The sequence below is a fragment of the Lathyrus oleraceus genome, chromosome 3 (genome assembly GCF_024323335.1).
Source record: "Lathyrus oleraceus cultivar Zhongwan6 chromosome 3, CAAS_Psat_ZW6_1.0, whole genome shotgun sequence".
Taxonomy (NCBI): domain Eukaryota; kingdom Viridiplantae; phylum Streptophyta; class Magnoliopsida; order Fabales; family Fabaceae; genus Lathyrus; species Lathyrus oleraceus.
The window spans coordinates 471,363,119-471,389,005 of NC_066581.1; the positions used below are offsets into that span (position 1 = coordinate 471,363,119).

General features: G+C 38.6%; 1 long non-coding RNA gene across 9 annotated transcripts; it reads left to right on the top strand.

Moving 5' to 3' along the window:
* The first annotated feature begins 15,682 nt into the window (after nucleotides 1-15,682).
* On the top strand, nucleotides 15,683-18,138 carry LOC127128222 (uncharacterized). Of its 9 annotated transcripts, none has more exons than XR_007805786.1 (7): nucleotides 15,683-15,962; nucleotides 16,088-16,186; nucleotides 16,288-16,418; nucleotides 16,534-17,002; nucleotides 17,105-17,336; nucleotides 17,510-17,626; nucleotides 17,742-18,138. It is a non-coding gene; the product is annotated as an uncharacterized LOC127128222 (long non-coding RNA). The 9 variants fall into 9 exon arrangements; XR_007805785.1 differs by having other exon boundaries at nucleotides 16,534-16,985; XR_007805783.1 differs by having other exon boundaries at nucleotides 16,534-16,632; nucleotides 16,888-17,336.
* Nucleotides 18,139-25,887: the final 7,749 nt, after the last annotated feature.

Consider the following 25,887-nt stretch of genomic DNA (forward strand, 5'->3'; position numbering starts at 1 on the left):
CTTGCAGCAATTCAATCAACCCCTTCTTCACATTGTCTTCTAAAGCAACCCCTATCTTGATTTCTCTCTTGGCGTCCTCGGTGCCGAGATTAATCACTTCAACAGACTCTTGATGCGGTTGAATAACCCTTTCCTCTTGTTTTAATAACCTGGTAAGCTCTTCAGGGAGTTCACAGTCTTCATCATCCTCTTCTTCAGCTTGAAAGATTGGATTTTCAAAGTCGAAGCGAGCCGTAGCAGAAACATTATCAATAGGATCCGGTGATGTGCATCTGCATGAGTGATGGTATGTGCTTATGAGTGTGAACAAGAAGTGAAAACTAAACAAAACATTGTCATTTTTTTTATTTTGAAAAACTGCAAAAATAGAAAGACAGGGAACGAAATATTTGAATGCAAAAATATGTCCTTTATTTATGATAAAAATGCAAGTGTCACATAGACGGGCCCTACAATGAGTTATTACGCCCTGGGCGGAACGTAAGACTTGGATATGCATGAATAAACAAAGAAAATTACTCTTCAAGAAGAGTGACTTGGATAATCTCTTCAGAAGACCAATTGTTGATGACTTCACCCGGGATCCTCGGACGCACCCAGTTGTCAATGTCACAATCATTATCCCCATCTTCTTCGTTGACCGCAGAGACTTGGCTGGGAATCACAAAATTAACAAGAACAACATCTGCGGATTCATCAGTAGCATCTTCAAACACTTCTTCCTCAACCCCTTCCACAGACTCTTGGATAGACAAATCTTCAACCTGGAGGATACCTTTGTCGAGCAAGGCCTGGATACCCTGCTGTAGCTTCAAACAACCTCCACTCTGAGTGGCACAATCCAAACAACCCTTCCCACAACCGGGGAAAACATCGGCCTTCAGCAAGCATCCTTTGATATCCAACAATGGAGTCTTCAACATCAACACATCCTTAATGGACTTGGCTTTTCCCTCTATCATGTTAACGTTCGCACCACCATGCTGGGGCATGGGATTGTTAACGACATTCGAAGCCGGTGCAAGGTCGATGGCCTTTGAATCTATGAGGTCTTGAACTACGTGCTTAAAAGCTTTGCAGTTCTCAATATTGTGGCCAGGTGCCCCAGAGTGGAAGCTACACCTAGCGTTGGCGTCGTAACCCACCTGAAGTCTACCAATAGGAGGAGCCAGAGTGCGTAACTACATAAGTTGTAGTTGTTGAAGACTAGAAAGCAACTGAGCGTACGACATTGGAAGGGTGTCGAAACGCCGGTCCATCATCCTTTGCCTCTGTTGATAAGCGGGTCTGTTACCCGGTTGTTGTTGCTGTTGATACTGAGCTGGTTGACGTTGTGGTTGTTGTTGTTGTAGTGGTGCTGCAGCTGGAATGGTCACAGCCGCAACATACGGTTGCTGATGATAATTCTGAAAGTTATTCCTCCGGTTATCCCTGTTCTGATAAGAAGATATGGCATTTGCATCCCCTTCTCTCCTCTTCTGTCCCTGAATGAACGGCTTCTTCACCCCTGATGAGGATCCACCTCCACTCTGGCTCTTATAGGTCTTTAGGTGATTCTCCACCTTTTCTCCAGTAGAGACCACATCAGCAAAGTTGGAAGCATTGCAACCTACCAGACGCTCCAATTAAGGTCCAGGCAGCGTATTCATGAACATGTTGGCCATTTCCTTTTCCAACATAGGAGGCTGAACACGGGAAGCTGTATCCCTCCAGCGTTGAGCGTATTCCCTGAAGCACTCATTGCTTTTAAGAGACAGATTCTGAAGTTGAGTTCTGTCCGGAGCCATGTCTGCATTATACTGATACTGCTTCACGAAAGCCTCTGCCAAATCCCTCCAGCAACGGATGTGGGCTCTGTCCAGCCTCATATACCATTCCAAGGATGCCCCAGCTAGGCTATCCTGGAAGAAGTACATAAGTAGCTTCTCGTCATCAGAGTATGCAACCATTTTACGGAAATAGGCTTGCGCGTGAGTTTTGGGGCAAGAGCTGCCATGGTATTTGTCAAATATCGGGACCTTGAATTTCGGTGGCACTCTCACACCTGGGACCAGCCCCAAGTTAGCAACATCTACTCCCAGAAGATTCTGTCCTTCCACTGCTTTCAACCTCTCTTCCAATCTTCTAAACATGGGGTCCATGCCAAAGTCTTCCTGAAGCAAGGGGAACTGATCATCCTGACCATCCTGAATGGGTTGTTGATCTAGGTTGACATGCGGGATCGGGATAGGCCCCGGTCCATTGGGACCATTAGCCTCTCCAGCTGGAGGATCAGCCAACGTCTCTGGTTGAGTAATAGGGGGATCCCTCTGTACCAACAATCTAAGCTCCTGCTGTCCTTGAGCCACCCCTTGAACCAAATCCATGAATTGATTCATGCGAATCTTCATCTCGGCGAGCTCTGCTTGTACACCTTCCATTGCTCTCTGTTGATTCCTTCAGGTACCGTATCGGTGAATGCCTGAGTCAACTATCCTGCTGATGGGACACCAGACAATTGAGAACACTGCGGCAGTACCTGTTATGCAAGACATGCTATGGATATGCAAATGCAATGACATGTTTATCAAATCCAAAAGGTATTCTACCCCCTTGATTCCAGTCTCTCGTCAGATAAAATATCCCTTTTAAAAAGTACCAGAAAAACCCCGACTAGAATCAAGAAGAAGATATAAACCCCACAGAAATGGATAAACATGTGTTAAATGATATGAATGCAGAATGATGTGATGATGTGAATGCAATGCAGTGGTATGTCAATCAGGATTGCTGTATCTGCTTGAACATCTGTCGGGTTACACTGTCTGAAGAGAAAACCACTGAGGAATATAATACAAGATCAAAACTCTGCTCCAGAAACCCGGGTTGGTTGGAGGTTAAGGTTTCCTGAATTTAGCCCGCCCCTCACTGGTAGGTTTTAAGAACAGAAGTTCGTCAACTTCAGCCCTTCAGTCGCGAATAATACGTTTACCACTGAAGGTTTGGCATTATTACGGGATAAAAGACCTCCACTGACTCCCCTCAACAGGACATCCTAAAGCAAGTTCCCAGTCTCGGGGTCCTCGGATTGATCAGCGAGAATGCGCCCACCAGAGCTAACATAATCACGTCTCGGAGGAGAGGCCTCGACTGAGTTCTCGGGAAATGGTCACCAGAGTCGACGATTTCTAAAGGAACATCATGTCGTTACGGAATATCTGTATGACATAATATATCCAAGAGAAACCTCGTCTGGGTGTGGTTCTTCACGAACGACTTAACGTAGCAACATGCCACGCAAGCCTCATGATCATCCACTCTAAAACCTGTGTGTGCACTCAAGCCTGGGTAATGGGCTTGTCTCTCGTAGAACATCCCATCCCAACAAACAAACAAACAGATCCAACAGATACAGCAAATGAATGCAAGCAAGTAAGTAAATAAATGTACAAAAGCATGAACACCCAATGAACAAGAAATCACACGAGCTAGGAGGGACTCGCTTAGGGAAGATGGACCAGCAAGAGGTCAACTTCTTAGTTTCCCCAGCAGAGTCGCCAGCTGTCGCAACCTGAAAAATACAGTGCGCGAAAAAAACAACCGGCGAAAGAAAATGACAGAAGAGTCACCACCGTGCGTTATTCATCCTAAAGGAGGGAAAGGAAACGCTCGAAGTAAACCTGAAAAAAGGAAAGGACAAGACAGGGTCTCGCAACCAAATCTTGGGTTCGGGAGTCGGTTATGCGAAGGGAAGGTATTAGCACCCCTACGCATCCGTAGTACTCTACGGGATCCACTTGTGTAGTTCTTGTCTAAAGGGTGTGAGTTTATCTTGTGCTGTTATTTACTAAAAAAGGGGGTTAAATGAAAATGACTCGCGCGGATGTCGCATCCACTGCATACGTATCTCATCTGAATATGAGAATCAGAGTCTTCGTAGCTCGGCTGACCTATGGGATGGGGGATGTGTGCTCGCTAAGACATTGCGTCTTATGCCTACGTATCTCATCTGGAATGAGAATCAGAGCAAGCCGTAGTTCGGCTAACTACGGGGTTGCGGATTGGGTTTTGGACGAACGACGTCACTACGCAATCTACCGGATGCTCGACCTTTGGAGACTTACTCGCCTGTAGTAAAAGGAGTGAACGTGTGTTATGGAGAAGAAAAATCAATGAAGGGTTTGTTTGCATTGTAGGAACGCGCATGCAAAAGGGTAATGAGGATAAGACCTCATAGCTCTTAACCCTGGACAAAGGAACCTGCATAAGGTAAACACAAAAACATTGCCTCCTATCGAGGTCTTCCAGCTAGGAAAGCAGTAAAATGCGGGAAAAATGTAAAAGTACCACGCGGATAAAGATCCGAAGTAACAACAATTAGAGGAATGGGAAACCCTGAGATCCTTCCAAGCTAACATCATCAAAGAAAGTGGGTCAGTACAGGTAATCAGAATGAACCTCCAGGGGTTATCCCACAAATAAAGTGGGAAACCACGTAAGTTATCCCTGCAAAAGTCATGTGCCTTCACAAAAACTCAACAAAAGGGTTAGTGAAACAAGATAGGGTAACCAAGAGTTGCCCCCAAATCAAAATGTAACCACATGAATAATTCCATCAAAATTCACAAAAAGCTCACAAAAAGCAACCAAGGGTAGGAGGCCTAAACCTCTTGTCAAACACATGCATCAAAAGGGTATCAAATTCACCCATAATACCTCATACATTTAGAGCATTCAAATTAAAGGCATAAAGATGATGGATATAGGGCAAACCTGATTGGAGAGCTTGATTGAAATTGAGTTGCACCCGTGAGGTTTACAAAACAATCTTTAGGGTTTATGTGAGGCAGAGGTGATTCTGTGCAGTTGAGTTCCCTTCAGGGTTTGGAGGCTGCTCTGAACTCTGTTAGTTCTTCTCTCACTATCTTTTTCCTCAGGGTTTTGTTCCAAGGAAACCTCAGAGTAATTTGCTTCTCTTCCAAATCTTTCTCCAGTGAATTTCCCAGTGTAACTCCAAGTGTTTTCCTCTACTGAAACTTCAGTATTTATAGACTGATTTTCGTGGGTAGTGGGCTCAAATGAGGGAGACCCAAGTCCAAAAAAATTTGTTATATTTTATTTATTTATTTAATTAATTTTATTTATTTATTTTTAACTTTTTTTTTCTTTTTTTTTTCTTTTTTTTTTCGTTTTTTTTTCAGGAAAAATGAAGGGTAAATTTTGGGGTATTACAATCTCCCTCAACAAATGTCAGGTATTTCAGCCATCGCTAGGAATCATCATTGAACTTCTATACTTCCTCAACAAAGTCAGGTATTTCTAGTCCTTGCTAGGAATCGTCACTGAACTATTTGGGTTTATGTCTCCATTCGAGTCAGGTATTCTAGCCTTTGCTAGGAATCATCGTTGAATGACTTCTTTTCCCCATAGAGTCGAGTATTTTAGTTGTCGCTAAGAATCGTCACCGTACCACGTCATTTTCTCCAGCAAAGTCGGGTATTCTAGTTGTCACTAAGAATCATCACCATACCCATTTATCATCCCCACTGATTTAGGTATTCTAACAGTTGCTAAGAATCGTCACTGAGTTCACTTGGTTGGCCCAGTAGATGTCAAGTAAATTCTAGTTGTTGCTAGAAATCATCGTTAGTTTCCTCCCCAACCATTGTTAGGGTCAACCACCTTTCTCTTTTGCCTAAATTCTTATTCCATAATGGAGTTTTTCTTCCTGCCCGTCTTCTTGGATTTTTGACATCAAACTTTCCTCTTTGAATAGATACTTATGTTGCATACATCGCATTTCACGTATAATCATCATAACTATATATAATCCCCAAAAAATCATAACACTATCATCCCCAACAGGGAAAATTTTAGGTTACCCCTTTTTATATTTAATCCTCTCCCACCTTGAATGCATCATAAGTCGTTGTTATCCATACATTCAGGGCCGAGAAGATAAAATTGGGGTAGCTATCATACCCTCAAATTTACCCTACGACCACATCATCCTCTTGAACCTTAATCCATGAGCATACATCCTATACATATCATCTCATGTGCATTTGTACTTAATGACTCTTAGTAATCCGCAAACCCAAGGCATGGGATTCATCTGTGAAGCCTCAAGACCCTTTGACCATAATGAGGTGTGCCCAAGCCACCTTAACGCTAATCTACATCCTCAAGCATCCAAAAAATCTTGGAGGATCATTTAAGATATCTCACTCACTCTTCAAAACCCTAATTGGATGGTGAGTCCCCCTTGAAGACACATCAAGATTCATCTAGTCACCCAAGGACCCTAACCCAAGCTCTTGACCTTCATTGGCTTGTACAAGCCATGGTTAACCATTGATCTTGACCACACCATTGAGGATCCCTAAAATTCAAAAAAAAATCCATGCCCTAAACCTTTGAAACATCTCAACATGTCCCTTTCATCACAAAACCCTAATTTGTTTGACCATGCTTCTTTGTGAAGCTTATGGTTCAAGAAACCCTAATTTGGGCATCCTTTGATCATTGACCTTGATTAATTTTGATCTCCCTATCATACCATCCCTTATTCAACATCAATTCATTACAATTACAACCATAATTCACCATTCAAACACTCATTCCATTCATGTTACAAGTACTTGGTTTGATCATGGTTTTTGAACATTCAAGGCATTTGAGTTACCCATAGACGTGACCTAAAATCATCCCACAAAGCTCCAAGTCTCATATTACATCATTATATGATCATATAAGCTTTAAACATCCATCATTGCACCATAAAAATCAAGGAATCGCAAAATCACATTTTAGGTCATGTTGATTGGTCACATTTTGAAAAGAATGGCCAATGGCAAGTTCCAAAGACCATGACTTTCTCATCTCACAAGATTTTCAAGATCTTCTTTGAGCCAAATGTCCTAATTAAGTTTCTCTCCAACTTTTTTACAAGGTCAAATACCTAATTCATTTAACAAGGACCTCAATTTTTGCATTGGCCAAGCTGACCCAACATGCCTACCATGCCCTAAAACATGACCAAGACCACTATGTTACCACATTTCCATTTCCAAACCACAACTCCTTTTGACTTGGATCTTTTTTCATATAATCAAGGACATGGCAAGGAATATTTTGCACAACTTTCATGCAAAATGCACGAGCCAATTTCATTTGGTCTTGGTTCAGAGTTGCTGACTTGCCATGATGCACAAACTAGACCAAGTGAAGTCATATTTTGAAATTAGATCCACCAAGTCCTCAAATCACTTTTCCCGATCCCATTTGTCCCCAAGCACATTGAAAAACTCATCATGACAAGAATGGAAGTTAACTTGGATGGAAAAACCTCTCACATTTGGAAACCCGATGCCATGTGAAAAGTGAAAGTTTTCCCAAAATGGCCAAAGTTTAAATGCACAGAAGGTCATTTCCTTGCCTTTGTTTGTTCCCAATTGATGTTAAGAAACAAAACCAACTGGTCTGGAGTGCAAGCAAGGTCATAATGTACCATTCCATATCTCCCAAAGTTCCACCTTGAGCGTGTTTCGAGCTTCACACCTTTCTGAAGCAAACTCTCTCATCTTTCCCTACAAACCATTCCACCACCTTCCCTATAAATAGGTGATCGATCACCATTTTCACTATGTTTTTATTGCTTATCCAACAAGAAACCAAGGATTTTGAGACACTGTGTATGCATTATGGTACCTTTAAATTCAAGTTTCATTCCCGTAAGTCATTTAAGCAATTTTATTAATTGTCGGTTTTATTTTTTGTTTTCATGATTTTATGCTTTGGTTGTCATGTTTATGCCCTCCAGGTCCACGAAGAAGATCCAACGGACTCGATGCGAGAAAGTGGAAAGTTCTGGTGGTCGAAAAAAGAAGATTTCACAGTTTAGGAGGCCTGACACGGCCACGCGTGTCACCTGACACGGCCACCCGTGTCACCTGACACGGCCACCCGTGTCACCTGACACGGGCCATGTCAGGAGGAAGGCCAAGAAAGAATAAGTAATGCCCAAGACAATGGTCTGACACGGCCGCCCGTATCAGCTGACACGGCCCGTGTCAGGTCACCTGGGGCGTGTCATCAAGGAAACCACAAGGCAGAGAGCTGACACGGCCGTGTCAGCCTAAAACGCTAATTTTCTAGTTTTCGGGCTTTTTCACCGAGCTTGAGCTACAGGGATATTTTGGAGATTTCCACCTTCTTCCAAGGGATTTTCACTATATTAGGAGAGTTTCTACAAGAGAAAAGAGGATCTTGGAACGAGGCGAACACATCATTGTCAGACGAGCAAGGATTATAGAGATCAAGGAATTCGGAGAGCGGGAGGTTTTCATGAGCGGAAGCGATTAGTCATCCAATTACTTGTAATGTGTATTTTTTATCCTGAATTTGTTTTGAACAATATGAGTAGATAAACCCCCCAATGTTAGGGTGTGTCCCTGATTTAGAATTGTAATGACTATGAATTTACGATTGCATTTATAATATTATTTTTACGGTAATTTTTTGATGTATTTAATGCTTTCTCTTTCGGACCAATCGAGATTGTTTTATGGTTATCAATTAGGTTGGACCGCCATTGGTAAGGTTTCCATAAGGTTACTCTGCAGTAGATATCACCTTGGACTAGGGATACCCTGTATGAATCAGAGCATTCTTGATATAATAAATCTTAAATTCACCCTAATTGCATATGGACATAGAAATTAGGATAGAATGATTAAAGGTTTTCTCACCAAGGACTTGGGAGAAAATACCCTTGAGAGCTGGTAGTAATTGATATTTGTTGATGCAATAGTGACTCAGAGTTGTTACAGGGATAAATCATACACCTTCCCTGGCATTGTTCCTCTTACCTTGCAAACCCTTATTTTTCATTATTATTTTCCTTTGCCTTTATTTTTATAATTTTGAATTTAAAAATCCCAATAATAATTTTTGTTTAATTGAATGATGAATTGAACTCAATATTAACTTGCAGTCCTTGAGATCGACATTCGGGGAATTTCCCCTTTATTACTATAACAGGCAAAATAGTAGCTTGCTATTTTTCCGATATAGTTAAGGTGTTCCATTCATTTCACAAGCTTCACAAGCCAAAAACACCATGCTGCAGACTCGAGCTAAACCATCCAAAACAGAGTTTCAATTTTTGAGATTCAAAGCCTTTCATTTCTTAATAAACACCCAGAAACCATCCTTGAACATCACTCAAACTTTCCCAAGTCCTAACTCACCTTCTCAACACCTCACCTGAGCTACACCAAGTCATCGGAGCACCACTCTGAGATCGATTCCGATCAGGTAGTTCCACTCACCCCCTCCACTCAAACATGTTACCATTCCACTTGAAATTATTCACTGATCATTAACCTTATGCTTTGAGCTTTGATTAATCAATATCCACCATTTAATTTTTAATCTAGGTCAAAGTTGTTCTTTTGGTTCTTGACAAAATATTCCACACTCAGAGCCAATCAATGGCTCATGAGTGTGGAGGTTGATTCGTTTTCATGATTGGGCAATGATTCCATGTTTAAATCCCGTGAAAAACACTTATTTTTTAGTTTGGATTCTGAGGTTCCATGGTTGAAGATGAACGTTTGCCCACAATTTTTGAATTTGAAAATAATTGATGTTGTATCCTGATTGGTCCTTTAGCATGCGTTTTCCATTTTAACTGTTGTTTTATTATTTTATTTCATTAGCGTGTTTCCATATCACAAGTGCGCGCTTGGCCCATTGGGAGAGGGGGTTGCCACCCCCCCCCCCCCCCACCCCCACCCTCACCCCCTGACCTCAAGGTCAGGGGTCCAACCTCTAGCGCATGCACTTCTTGTCCTTTTTTATTCTTTTCACTCTTATTTTTAATTTTTATCATATTTATTTCCATTTTCATTTTAATTTTTACCCCACTTAATTTTATTATTCTGAAAATATTTCCAACATGGACCCTTGATATTTTTGCCTCTACTATTTATTTATGCTTTCTTTCATGTCACTTGGACATTTTTTGGTTGAATTTTGAGGTCTTGAACCTAGTGTCTAGTGAGGTCTATTTTTATCATGATATTGGATTGTTTAGGGTTGTTTGAACCTTCCATGTTTCAAACTACCAATGAATGATCAAGTGCTCATTCATGGAATTTTGAAGCATGGATAGATTTCCCCTATATCAATCAAATTGGATCATTTGACATGTAGATGAAGCCTTGTTTATGTACATACTAACTTGTTGCATTCATCTGATTCATGTTTTTAATTTTGCTTATAATAACCCACTAACTTTTATATTAACTTATCTATATTATACACTAACCCTTACTAGTTTATTCACATTATACATTTACCCTTATAACTTTCCTAACTTAATCACTTAATCAACACATTAACTTTTAATCCTTGAGTTGGTATAGTCTTCCTTTTGTCAAACTATTGATAGATGGACTTGGGGTTTGCATAAATTTCATTGTTTCAAATCTATTGTAAGTTGATCTTTTGATCATCTTCAATACTTTGCATCAGTGATAAGTTATCCCCTTATGCACCATATTTTGAATCTTTTGACATAAGGATAGATAATCCTCAAGTGTTGAACTTGTACATAATGCTAACCATACTTAACTTTACTAACTTTGATTACCACTAACCATTGTTATTATCATCGTTAATTTTTTGTTTACTTTTATGTTGTTACTTTATAATTTACATTCAAGTAATCATCATCATCATACTCATTATATAAATTCATCATGCATGTTTATTATTGTCATTTACTTATTATCATCATGCAATTAAAAACAACAAAAACATGATTAAATGATAAGATCAAAAATATCCATTCCATTTAATCAACTTGGACTTAGAGGATCTCATTTAGTACCTTTTCTTGGAGGTCTTTCTATATCCTTTGTGATACTCTGTTAACTTTGGATTTCATCTATAACTTGCATACCGGTTGTAAGAATGTCACCACCATAGGGGGACATGTTTGTAAGACCATTATCCTTTGTTTAGATTAGGTTACTTTTGCACACACAAGGTTTTCTCTTATGCTACCTTTCAATGAGACCCTTTACTTTCTTATTTGTTACTTTGTATACCTATTACGCTGCCCAATTTCATAACCAAATAAACAAACCTTTGATCCAAACGTCAAGCAACATTTTCATAATCAAATTCAAAATACAATAAAACAGTAATTAGTATTGTGTACCACGAGCCTTAATTTGGTGGATAATGAGTAATAAAGGAGCTTTCATACCCTTACTCTAATTATTTTGGATGCAAGACTCTTTTCATAAACCCTTATTTAAGGTAAAATCTATACAACCCATCAAACCTATTTTTTCCTTAGGGCACCATCCCCAAAACCCTTTTCTCAAAGGTAAAATCAACCAACACACAAACATTTTCTACTCCAAACTGCGGAGCTCTGATTCCTCATCACCCAATGAGTGATATGTAGGCACAAGAGCCACAATCCTTGGTGAGTACAATAAACAAAAACTCTCAGAGTCCAATCATTTTTTACACTTTTTTGAAAATAAAACAATAAACGCGATAAATACCCACATATTTAAACAACCAAAATGGTTCCCATATAGTACCATGGATGTGAGGGATGTTCATACCTTCTCATTACGTAACCAACATCCGAACCTAAATCTCGGTTACAAGACCGATTCCTTATCTTCGCACTACCCGTGTGCACATATCCTTTTGAGGGTTTTATCGACTATTTCCCATTGCCTCTCCCATAGAGACAATCCAAATAAAATTCGGTGGAGACTATTATGCTTTGCCTTCTCTTGTTCTCTTTCGATCGATGAGGCATCCTTTAGTCCATAGTCCCGGTTCCCACGCCTCCCTGTCAGAAAATCCCACGGTGGCGACACCCATGAGGGAAATCACAAGGTCAAACAAGCTAGGATCAAAATCAAGAGTTTGAACTCTTTCTTATGAAGTGATCGGTAAAATAACAAGTGTATTATTTTAGCCTCTGTAGTAATAATGAGGAGGTTTCCCCGAATGTCGATCTCAAGAACTGTGTATCAGTAATGAGTTCTAATTGTCATTCAATCAAACAAAAACTAAAGTTGAGATTTGTTGTGCGAAATTATAAAAATAACTGCGAATAAAGTAAATAGATGATTTAAATGGTTTTGACAAATATGAGCATCATGCTAGGAAGAGTGTATGATTCTTTCTTGTAACAAATATGAATCATCATTGCAACAACATATTTTACGTAATCAACACCAGTTCTTAAAGTTGTTTTCTCCTAAGTCCTTAGTGAGAAAACCTTTAATCATTCATCTCAAATGACTATGTCCATAGATAATTACCAATGAAATTAAGCATTAGTATATCAAGAATTATCTGGTTACTATAGGGTAACCCTAATCCTTTGGGATATCTACCATAGCATATTCTCATGAAAGCATTACCAACGAAGGTCCAACCTAGTTATTAATCATACATCAATCTCAGTTTTTCCAAAAGAAAAAGCATTACAAACATCAAGAAAAAAATTAGTTATCAAAAACACATTGTTATTGCAAATAGAGAATCATAGTCATTTACATATCCAAATCAAGGATATCCCTTAACATCGGGGGTTTAGCTACTCAAAATATTCAATGAAAACAAAATGCAAAGTTTAGAAATTATGGGTGTTAAGATGAAATTGAATCTTCAATCGCTTCCGTTCATGAAAATTCTCCTTTCACCAAAGCTTATGTGTTCTCCAATCTTTCTCTCTGCATTTTTGCCATCCAAAAAGAAGTACTTTCAACTATGATAGCAAATTCGCTTAAATAGAGAAATATCCCTTTTGCAGATTCCCCTAGTCAATCAGATTTTTCTAGACAATAAGATCAGGTCTGAAAATAGCCCAATCACCAATAATTTCCAAATTTGGCCTAAAAAGGGAAAGTTTCTAAAAATCACACGCTTTCCTGCTACGGGTGGCCGTAGGAGGCCACTGGTTCTGGCTTTCCAATTGAAGTTGGGGGGTTATGTCTGCTACGGTTCATAGCAGGTGCTACAGGTGGTTTTAGCAGACCACTATTTTTGTGCATTTTCCTTTGAAATAGGGGTTTCAACTACTCCTTTGCTACATCCTGTCGCATACACTACGAGTGGCCGTAGTAACCCACTATTCCTTGGGCCGTACTTTCTGATTCTTCATAATTTTTAGCCGAAATTCTTATTGAATATTTATTTGATCCTGAAAATAGTAAAAACTCACAACCCAAGCATAAAATGTAGAAAATGGAAACAAATTGATGAAAAATAGTGAAAAGATTAAATGACATTAACAGTAAAAGAAGGTGCAAAAACCACTTATCAAACTCCCCCAAACTTAGGCCATTGCATGACCTCAAGTAACGAAGATTGCATAGTCAGTTTTGCTAACCAAGCACATCATAAAGAAAAGAGCTCATGAAAGATAAAGCATACTGTCGCACCTCGAAAAATGGGGATACGACTTTAAAGCGAAGCGCGATCGCACGCTCGCAATGATGGACTGAACAGAGTCGCCACCGAACTTTATTTATTCTCAAAATGGGAAGGGGAAAATATCGATAAAACCCCTAATAGAAAGGATAAGATATGGTCATCGCAACCAATATCAGGGTTCGGGAGTCGGTTACGCAAGGGGAAGGTATTAGCACCCCTCACGTCCGTTGTATTCAACGGGAACCGTTTAGTTAGTTTCGTTTTGAATGTTAGCTTATGTTAGTCTTCTCAAGTTATAATGAGGGAGAGAAAGAATAAAAGAGAGAAGAAATGTTTTTGTATTTTTGACGAAGGACTAAACCTAAGTTTTTTATTGATGAGCCTGACAAGATTTATAAATCCTGCTCCTACGTATCTCAATAGAGAAGTCAAGGCTTACGTAGTTCTGGGTAGAAAAATGTTTGTTTGTTGGTCAATTTTAGCGAAAGCTATATTGTATTAATCGACGAGAACATTGTTTTACCCAAAACAGATGAGGAGTGGACGCATACCACACATCGAACGGATTTATAAATCTACATTCGGAAAAGCGTCACTTATCTCGACTCAACAATCGTGGCCATAACATTGTTTTGTATCACTTAAGACAATATATCTTTCATTTATGAAAAAGGTTCTTTGATTAGTCGCACGGCGGCGAGAAAGAGTTTGATTTGTTGGATTTATTTTTGAGTAATTGCGAGAACTTGGATGAGCGAGATATCCATCTCGAATCCTAGTCTCAGGAGTGCACGGTATACACCATGTTCCATTTCCATCTTTATTGAAAAATGTTTAATAAAGATTAAGTGTTTTGAATTTGATTGAGAAAGGGGTTTGAAGAAACCGCATTGACAATTTTAGACGATGGCGAGAGCTAAGATAGGCAAGGCATCCGCCTTGAATCTTAATCTCAGGAGTGCACGGTATACACCATGTTCCATTTCCATCTTTATTGAAAAAGTGTTAAGGTAGGAGTTAAGTATATTTTTTTGAGTTTTGAAAGACGAATATTTGATGAGAACGAGACATGAGCCTTGGGATCAATAATTCAGGGTTCCACCGGAATGCTAGATTCCAATGGTCCTTTTTCATTCGAATTATTTAAAATAATTATTTAATGGACAACGAACACTTGATGAGAATCAAATGTTCAAAGGGTTACCCCAGAATGCTTGATCCCAACGACCCTTATTTTGTCCAAGTTAATTATCAAGTGTTTTAAGAATGAAAGAAAAAGAATGAATGGTTAATCCAAAACGTGAGGCTCAGGACTGATCATTCGAGGGTTCCCACCGGAATGCAAGATTCGAATGGTCCTCTTCTTTCGAGTTATTTAAGAAAAAAAGTTTGGATATTGAGTTTGATTTGGTTTTGAAAGTGATTTAAAATTAATTGTATTTATTGTGAAATTGCGGAAAGTTAAAAAAGATTTCGAAATAGAATGAAATGTTAGTAAAATTGAATCAAAATTATGTGAAATGTTAATATGATAATTTACATACTTGGTAAGAATATTGAAGAGAATATCTAATCAAATGACTAAACAAATAGCCAAATAGCTTACTTAGTAACTTAAAAAACAAATGATTAAGTAATTAAAATTTAATCAACTAAATAATTAATTAACTACAAAAGATAAAATTAAAATAAGGAAAGTTCATATAAATATGGGGCGAGTGAATAAATGAAAGGTTATCCAACCCAAAATTAATTCTAATTAATATTAAAATAAATAAAAATAAAAGAAATAAATAAAAACTAGAATATATTATAAAACCTAAAACATAAATATATGTACATAAAAGCGAATAGCAAGTATATATACATAAACTCTAAACTAGAAAGTATAATAATATATATCATATTTAAGATTAACTTTACATATATTGAAAATAAAGTAATATATAAAATTTAAAAACTAACATTATAATATAGAAAATTAAAATTACAGTAATCCATTTATATGAATCTAGAACTAATCGAAAGGAACATAAATATAAAATTAGAATCAACAATATCATATATATATATATATATATATATATATATATATATATATATATATATATATATATATATATATTACGTAAAAACCAAATAACAGTAACACAAATATAAAACTAATGTTAACAGTGAGATATTTATATAGTATATAAAAATTCCACCCAGAAGAAAACATATATTAATAATAATAATAAAAAAAAACACAATAGCAATATTTCTGTACCAGAGAAACGAGAAACTCATTCATCGTCCTCACGCAAAACGGCTCTCACTCTCGACATCCTTTAAACTCTCAATCTCTCGTTAACTCTCAATCGGCTTGCACCAACCTCACGATACACCACTCCCAATCTCACTCTAAACGCGAAAACCAATGGTTTCGAAAGAAGATCCAGTAAGAAAACTCACCTTTGGCGGTGATTTGACGGCGGTGGTGAGCTTGTATCTTCTTCTCCTTGGTAGGTTCTTTCACGCCGTCACCAAAATCAGGTTTTGTTTGGAAAATTTTAGGGTTTCTTTGCCTTTCCAGATTTTTTCGTCCATCTTCTCGTTTCCTCTCTCACCTTTTATACTCAACAATTAGGGTTTCAGATTGGCCTCTGGAGATCAAAAAAGGGGTCTCTGCGAAATCCTTTCGGTATGCTCAGTTTGGATTGCCCTACTTGATGTTAAATCGGAAACGGTAATATGAATTTAGCTTTCTTCCTCTAATTTTGTCTTAATTCTCTTTTGGGTTATTTTTTGAACTTTACAGCCTTTGCTAATTACTTGGTTTTACTGTAGTAAAAATTTGTGAAAAGAAACACTTCGGTTATTTGCAAAGCTCAACTATTGCTACTGCCATGAACTTCTAGGTGTGGAGAAGTGCTAGCTATCAAGAATGAAAATCAGTTCTGTTATAAGCTAATGTTAATGTTAAGTCTCATTATATTGTCTTACTTAACTGTTAGTGCAGAATTTCTTATTAATTGGAAATTTTGTTCAACTATGAGGAATTATTCTTACTGTTATGCTTATTAATCTCTGCAGGTTAGTAGGTGTTGCCGGTTGAATATGTTGTTGCTAATGTGTTTGCTGTTGGCTTCGAGAAACGGCGGCTGCGTTTGAAATTATGTCGCTTAAATACAGGTTTTGTGGGTTAGTTAGAGGTGTTAGAAATATGGTGGAGAATTCCATTAAAAAAAGAGGGGTTCTGTTTTTTGAACTGAGCTTCTAAAAGATTCTAATGTTATATTAACAGTTAGTAAATAAATTGTTGTTATTCGTGATCGTTATTATCATACTGAAAGAGATTAATCTTCTGTTATCACGCTGATTTTCCTGATTGCATTGTAATGTTTACAAGGAGTTTGTTGTGAAACTGATATGAGCCATTGCCACCAGGTTATTCTGTTATGAACCTTGTAGGGAATGTTGGCTTTAATGTTGCAGCAACAAGTCTACATCCAATCACAGTTGACACGGATAAGATATACTCTGCGGTAAGCGGCACGAATTGGTGCGAGCTCCAAAACCTGGTGCTACAAGGCTTCACTTGGTCTATGCTTTTGTTTTGGCACGATGATGCAACATGTTCGCTTACATCATAATGCTTGTTCAGGATCTTTCCATCAAGATCAAGAGAGAACAAATCCGAATGACAAATCTTGAATCTCTTCATTGGCAGCGGTAACCGTGTTGTCGGGACAAAAGCTGCTATTTGGACTTGATAATGATGTGATGAGGTCCTTGGAAGATGCAGGTCCTCGGGACAGAATCTCTTCATTCGCGCTGTTGTATTTGTAAGATGCAGGTCTTGGAAGTACTGCATTTGAGGTTATGGCTGGGACAAGGTATAAGCATTTTATTCATATGAAATGTCTTTATGTTGATTATCTCATGAGTTTATGATGGACCTTTCCATGGAACTCTGATATTGTTATGATTGCACGTATTAAAATTTTGATACCTCTAAAGCCTCTTTATTTATTAACATCATTACTAAGGTGTTTTTCTGGCTTTGCAGGGATCAAATACTATTTTTGATCAACCTATTGGGACAGGTTTTAGCTAAAGTTTTGATGAAGGTGATATTCTTACTGATGGAACTGGTGTTAGCAATGACTTATACGCTTTTTTGCAGGTATATAAAATATCATTTTTCCTATAAGCATTACAGAAAATGATCAAGATATGAATCACATAACGTGTATAAATTATATGACATTAACTTGAGTTTTTTTTTTAAATTATTACAGGCATTTTTAAGGAACACCCTCAATTGGTTAAGAATGACTTTTATATTACTGGAGAATCAAATGCTGGACACTATATTCCAGCTCTCGCATCCCGGGTTCACAAAGGAGACAAAAACAAAGAAGGAATTATTATAAACTTCAAGGTCTTACAATATCCTAATGTTGCATTTGACAGTGATTCATTCCCAAATGAAAGATCTTAATGCAACCTTTAATATATGTCGTATTTTTTTATGTTTTGATTCTTTTGATTTCATTAAAATTACAGCGTTTTGCCATTGGTTTATGGAGTATTTGGAATTGGTTGAAGTGATTGTAAAGAATAAGAATGGTTGTAACTTTGGGATTGGAAATTGTATATTTGGTTATAAAAAATGGATATGGATTTTAGAAATAATCCAAGATTCATCTAAATATCAATTTAAAATAAAAAAAACAATAAAACCAATTGAAATCAAATTAATCTATAATTTGTTAAAATTAATTTGATATCAATTCTAACATTTATTTGAAAATTAAAATTAATTAAAGTTTGAATCATTAGTAAAAAACAATTAAGATTAAACTGAAACCAATTGGAATCAAATTAATCTATAATTTGTTAAAATTAATTTGATATCAATTCTAACATTTATTTGAAAGTTAAAATTAATTAAAGTTTGAATCATTATTAAAAAAAACAATTAAGATTAAATTGAAATTTGAAATTAGACTTAATTTGAAAATTAGAAAGTCAAATAACTTAAATTAGAATCCATTTTGTAATTAAAAGCACCATGATCGAAAAGCCTAGATAATGACCAATGTTTATCAAAAAATATGGATTTGGGAATGGACGGTTGCTTTTGGTCATGAATGTATGCAAATGAACTTTAGGCCACGTGCCAAATAAAAATGAAAAAATGAAAAAATTTAGGACCAAAATCGGGGTATGATAGTTGCCCCTATTTAAGCGTCTTCAACTAGAGAATATGAAGCAGGACACTCTTCATATGATCATAGTGGGAAATGGTTAAATACTAAGAAGACCCGGATTTTGATCCTGAATCCTTATGACATGATATGATATGATATGATATGACATGATATGATATGATATGATATGATATGACAAGATATGTGTTGATGCGAGATTCTCCTTTTTTTTGTAATTTTTATCTGCTAGGGATATGGTGAACCCTTAACAGGAGATGCTACTAGGCAGACCAAATCTGTGGGGAATACTGATGGTCCACAGGGATACAGACAGATGGTAAAAAAAGCAACTTGCCGGGGAAAATAATCCTGCTGGAGAATCAGACACACACTGGGGAGTACTCAAAGTGAAATTTGATAAACGATACTTTAGAATACAAGAGATTTCGGTAGTAAGTTCACATATGACCTACTAAACCCGAATAAAGGAAAAAAAATGCTACAACAGGTTCATATATGACCTGGAAATACTGGAACAAAACAAAACAACAGGTTCATATATGACCTGACAATGCTGGGGAATATCAAGAAGTTCTGACAGCAGTTTCAGATATGACCTAACAAACTCAGAAAAATTCAAAAAGAGTGTATCAACAGGTTCATATATGACCTGGTAATACTGGAATAAAGCTCAACAACAGGTTCATATATGACCTGATAATGCTGAAACAAACAAAGAGAAAGACTCTTTAGAACAGGTTCATATATGACCTGACACTGGAATAAAGCTCAACAATAGGTTCATGTATGACCTGAATAAAGCTCAACAACGGGTTCATATATGACCTGACAATGGAATAAAGTTCAACAACAGGTTCATATATGACCTGAATAGCACTGAACAACAGGTTCATATATGACCTGATAATGGAATGAAGTTCAACAACAGGTTCACATATGACCTGAATAGTACTGAACAAACAGGTTCATATATGACCTGATAATGGAATAAAGTTCAACAACAGGTTCATATATGACCTGAATAGTATTGAACAACATGGACTCTTAACCGCAAGTAATGGATTATAACCGACTTTTAATGGATTTTGCCAACAACAATTGGACTTGAAAATAACTGCGAAAACCGGATGTTGGTTTAAGGGCACCAAATACAAATTGGAATTAGAGGTCAAAGGGTATAGGATCAACAACAAGACCTGGGTCAATGCAAAATGAGCACGAAGTACATTTCGTCTATGCATGATTTGAATGCATGATATATGAATGATCATGATTATGGGAATGCTGACACTTGGCAGACTGGGAGTTGTAGAGACTGTTTACAGAGATTCTGATTCCTCAACACCAATAACATCGAACCCGCATAATTAACAGGCGCATCCAGAGGAGAATCTATCATGATTGACAGTTATAAATAACCAGAGGTCCATCCTTCCAGAGGATTAATAAGATATGTTCCATGGAGATTTTGCTGGTGATCCAGGAATATTTATGCAATCTTGAGACTTTCGGGAAAACAAATGATTTTCCTTTGATTTTCACTTATATCAAAGTAATTTTGTTCCTTTTACTAAATTTCAAAAAAAAATCAAGTTTCAAAAATTTCATTATTAACAAATAAATGACACTTTGCATAACAAAGAAAAACATAGAAAAACACAATTAACAATTATTACGAAAACTTGTATCTTATTCAAGAATGGTAGCACACAAATGGCGTAGCTCCATGGAATATTACAATTTGGAAAATGGCAATAAGGAAAGGTTTACGTTGAATTCAGTGACCACCAACATCCTTAATAAATATGATTCCCCCAAAACCTTGCTTCTAAGGGGAGTGACTGGATTGATCTTCCGTCTCCGATTCTTCGGTGTTAATCAGTAACAACTGATGCAGTTTATGCCTTGTGCCCTTAACTTTTGCCTGGATCTCCCTTTCGGGTTTTAAATCCATCGGGACGCTCCTTTTTGCCTAAGTCGCCTTTTCAGGTTTTCAACTTAGCGAGCTACCAATTTTTTATTCATCCCTAACTTTTGCCTGGACCGCCCTTTCGGGTTTTCAGCCCACCGGGATACCCTTTTCTTGCCTAAATCGCCCTTTCAGGTTTTCGACTTAGCGGGTTTTTATTAAGCATAATATTTTTTAACTGCATCAGAGTTCACAGGATGTGAGAGCTCTTCGTCATCCATAGTTGTGAGAATCAAGGCACCTCCGGAGAAAGCTTTCTTCACAACATATGGGCCTTCATAATTGGGAGTCCACTTCCCACGTGAGTCCTTGTGTACTGGCAAGATCTTCTTAAGCACGAGGTCTCCTTCTCTGAACTCCCGAACATGTACTTTCTTGTCAAAAGCCCTTTTAAGCCGTTTTTGGTATAACTGTCCATGGCACAAAGAAGTCATTCGCTTCTCATCTATGAGGTTTAACTGATCAAATCTATTTTGAATCCACTCAGCCTCTTCTAGCTTGGTTTCCATCAAGATTCTCATTGAAGGCATCTCTACTTCAATTGGGAGAACTGCTTCCATCCCATATACCAAAGAGAACGGGGTTGCCCCTGTTGAAGTGCGGACGGAAGTCCGGTATCCATGCAGTGCGAAGGGTAGCATTTCGTGCCAATCCTTATAGGTTTTCACCATTTTTTGCAGGATTTTCTTGATGTTTTTATTAGAGGCTTCAACAGCGCCATTCATCTTTGGACGATATGGTGAAGAATCATGGTGCTCAATCTTGAAGCTCTCGCATAATTCTTTCATGGTCTTATTGTTCAGATTCGTCCCATTATCTGTGATGATCCGGCTTGGAATTCCATAACGGCAAATGATCTCTTTCTTGAGGAACCGTGCAACCACTTGTTTTGTCACATTAGCGTAAGAGGCGTCTTCTACCCATTTGGTAAAGTAATCAATGGCAACCAGGATGAAGCGGTGACCATTGGAAGCTTTAGGCTCGATGGCGCCAATCATGTCGATGCCCCACATTGAGAAAGGCCAAGGTGACGTCAAAACATTTAGCAGGGTCGGAGGCACGTGTACCTTGTCGGCATAGATTTGGCATTTATGACATTTTCTAGCATAATTGAAGCAGTCGGATTCCATGGTCAACCAGTAATAACCAGCTCTCAAAATCTTCTTGGCCATGGCATGCCCATTGGCATGAGTTCCAAAGGATCCTTCATGAATCTCCTTGATCAACAGGTCCGCTTCACGTCCATCCACGCATCTGAGCAGAATCATGTCGTGATTTCTCTTGTACAACACACCATTGCTTAAGAAGAATTTGGATGCTAACTTCCTCAATGTTTTTTGTCAAGGGTTGTTGCATCTGTTGGATATTCTTGATTTTGCAAAAAACATTTGATGTCGTGAAACCAGGGTTTACCATCGGCTTCCTCTTCAACTGACTGACAATAGGCAGGCTCAACTTTCCGCTCGATCTGAATGAGAGGTGCTTCATTATGGAATCTAACTTGGTACATTGAAGCCAACATAGCCAAAGCATTAGCAATTTGATTCTCAGTTCTCGAGATACGACGGAAAGTGATTTCGTCAAAGTATTTTATTAATTCCATGACATAGGCACGATATGGGATCAACTTGGTATCACGGGTTTCTCATTCGCCCTTGACTTGGTATATCACCAAGGCTGAGTCTCCACATACTTCGAGGATTTTGATTCGGAGATCAATTGTTGCTTCAATGCCTAGGATGCACGCCTCATATTCTGCTATATTGTTCGTGCAGTCAAAACACAACCTTGCTGTGAAAGGAGTGTATCCACCATTCGGATTTAATAGAACAGCTCCTACGCCATGCCCCATGTAATTGGAGGAACCATCGAACATGAGCTTCCACCGAGATCCGGGGTCAGGTCCTTCATCAAGTCCTGGAATTTCGCAGTCTTTCACTACCATAATGTCTTCATCATGGAAGTGAAACTTCAACGGCTGGTAATCTTTAACGGGCTGGTTTGCCAAGTAATCAGACAACACACTCCCTTTGATGGCTTTCTGAGACACATATTGGATGTCATACTCAGATAGTAACATCTGCCAACGGGCGAGTCTTCCAGTCAAAGCAGGCTTTTCAAAGATGTACTTTATTGGATCCATTTTTGAGATCAACAAAGTAGTGTGGCAAATCATGTATTGTCTTAAACGACGAGCGGCCCATGCTAAAGCACAACAAGTTTTCTCCAAGAGTGAGTATCGGGTTTCACAATCGGTAAATCTCTTACTTAGATAATAGATGGCATGCTCCTTTCGACCGGTTTCGTCATGTTGTCCCAACACACATCCCATTGACTTTTCAAGCACAGTTAAGTACATAAAGCGTGGTTTCCCCTGAACAGGTGGAATTAGAATATGGGGCTCTTGCAGGTATTGTCGGATCTTCTCAAAACCCATTTGGCAGTCAGAATTCCATTCAACTGCTTGATCTTTTCTGAGCAACTTGAATATAGGTTCACACGTAGCAGTCATATGAGATATAAACCTAGAGATGTAGTTCAAACGTCCCATGAATCCTCTAACTTCTTTATCTGTACGTGGAGCAGGCATTTTTTGTATTGCCTTAACTTTGTCTGGATCTACCTCAATTCCTCGTTGACTGACAATGAAGCCAAGCAACTTCCCATATCGGACACCGAAGGTGCATTTAGCAGGATTCAGTCGTAGTCGAAACTTCCGAAGACGCTCAAATAGCTTTTGCAAGTGGTCTATATGATCCTCTTCACTTTGGGATTTTGCAATCATATCATCCACATAAACCTCAATTTCCTTGTGCATCATGTCATGGAAAAGAGTGACCATTGCTCTTTGGTAATTTGCCCCAACATTTTTGAGACCGAATGGCATTACCTTGTAGCAAAATGTTCCCCAAGGGGTGATGAATGTGGTCTTTTCCATGTCTTCTGGATCCATCTTAATTTGATTATAACCCGAGAACCCGTCCATAAAGGAGAAGAACGCGAACCTAGCAGTGTTGTCTACCAGAGTGTCAATATGTGGCAGAGGGAAATCGTCCTTGGGATTAGCTTTGTTTAGATACCTGTAATCAACACACATCCTGACCTTCCCATCCTTTTTGGGTACAGGCACTATATTGGCTACCCATTGGGGGTACTTTGCAACTGCTAGAAAACCGGCATCAAATTGACGTTTCACCTCGTCACAAATCTTTAGAGCCATGTCGGGTCTTGCTCTTCGGAGCTTCTGCTTCACTGGCGGACAATCTGGATGTAGTGGTAGCTTGTGGACAACAATATCAGTATCTGAACCTGGCATATCCTGATACGACCAAGCAAATACATCTACATACTCTTGTAGCAACTTGATCAATCTTTCTTTGATGCTTGCCCCAAGCGTAGTCCCAACTTTGACCTCTTTCTTGTCTTCCTCAGTGCCAAGGTTGATTGTTTCCACTGGTTCTTGATGCGGTTGAAGGGCCTTTGACTCGTGCTCGAGCATCCTTTCCAATTCTTCAGGGAAATCACAATCTTCCTCACTATCCTCTTCCGCTTGGTAAATGGGGAGTTCAAAGTTATAGGGAGTAGTGGGGTCATCGAATTCAACTGGTTTATTGATTATTCTGCATGTTTTTTAATGGTGGTTATTTTTTAGAAAAATGGAAATAAAATGCAAAAGAAATAAAAAATATTTTTGTAGTTTTTGAAAGGATTGCCATTTTAAGGAAAGAAAAACAAATAAATGAACGACAAGAATTTGAACAAAATGCTCTTTATTTGTCATAATGATTTTTGAAATTTAAAAGGGGCCCTACAAATGATCCATTAGCCTTGGGCAGAGCTAAGGATTTTCAAAAACACAAAGGAAAACACAATTACTTTGACACAGGAAAAACTTCTGGAATCTCAACCGCTTCCCAGTTTGTCAGGGCTGCTTCACATCGGTATATCAGGTTTGATGTTTCTCCATCTTCAGTGTCATCTTCCACTGCACCAACTTGATCTCCATGGATAAATCCTTTGCTCAGGAAAACTTCTTGTATGCTCCGCACACGGTCCTTTGCAGGGACCAGGGCTCCTCCATTAGTAGAAGGCTTGTACCCCAAACCAAAACGGTCATTTTTCTCATTGACGTTGATGACTTGCCCCCAACCTGCAGGGCCTCCACTTTCAACTGCTGATCTTGCGCTCTTCAAAGAGGCGAATGACAAACTGGTTTTCTCAACAGGATCCTTAACCTCTTCAAGTGTGGCATTGGATATTTCAAGTGCTTGAAAAGAGGTTTCTAAGGCATCCTCATCAGCCTCAATATAACGGAAAGAGGAGAGTTGACTGATGATAAAATCTTCTTCACCCGAGACAATGACGAGCTTGTCATCGACAACGAACTTCATCTTTTGATGCAGAGTAGAAGTTACTGCCCCAGCAGCATGTATCCATGGGCGTCCCAAAAGGCAACTATAAGCTGGATTTATGTCCATAACTTGGAAATTGATGGGGAATACATGTGGTCCGATCTGTATTGGTAGCTCTACCTCCCCAACTACTGTCCTTCGCGAACCATCAAATGCTTTTACCACAAGCGCACTAGGTTTCAATTCCGAACCTTGGTAAGACAATTTAGCGAGTGCCCTCTTTGGTAGATCATTGAGGGATGATCCAGTGTCAACTAAAACTCTGGCCAGAGCATCTTCTTGGCACTTTATGGATACATGCAAGACGCAGTTGTGATTCTTCCCCTCTTCGGGTAGCTCTTCATTGCTGAAACTTAGAGTGTTACAGGTTGTGATATTGGCGACCACCCCATCGAATTGGTCAACCGTTATATCTTGGGTAACATGAGCCTGAGCAAGCACTTTCAGTAGAGCCTCCCTATGAGCTTCGGAATTCAGAAGCAAAGACAAGATAGATATTTTTGATGGTGTTTGATGTAACTGATCAACTATCTTGTAGTCGGATTTCTTTATTATCCTTAGGAATTCACTTGCTTCATCTGCTTGCACAACCGGTTGTGCTTCTCCATGCTCTGGGGTAGGATTTACATTTGCAGCTTCCCTTGTTGGCTCTTGAGGGTTCACATTAATATTGGGAGTATAAATCCGACCACTGTGGGTCATCTTGCTTGTCCCTGCGATATTAGTGATGTCGGTGTCAACATTCTCCAAACCTTTCTTACTTTCAGCAACTTTGGGCTTTCCATCTACCACTCCATCTACCACCGTTATGTCGTACTTCCAGGGTACC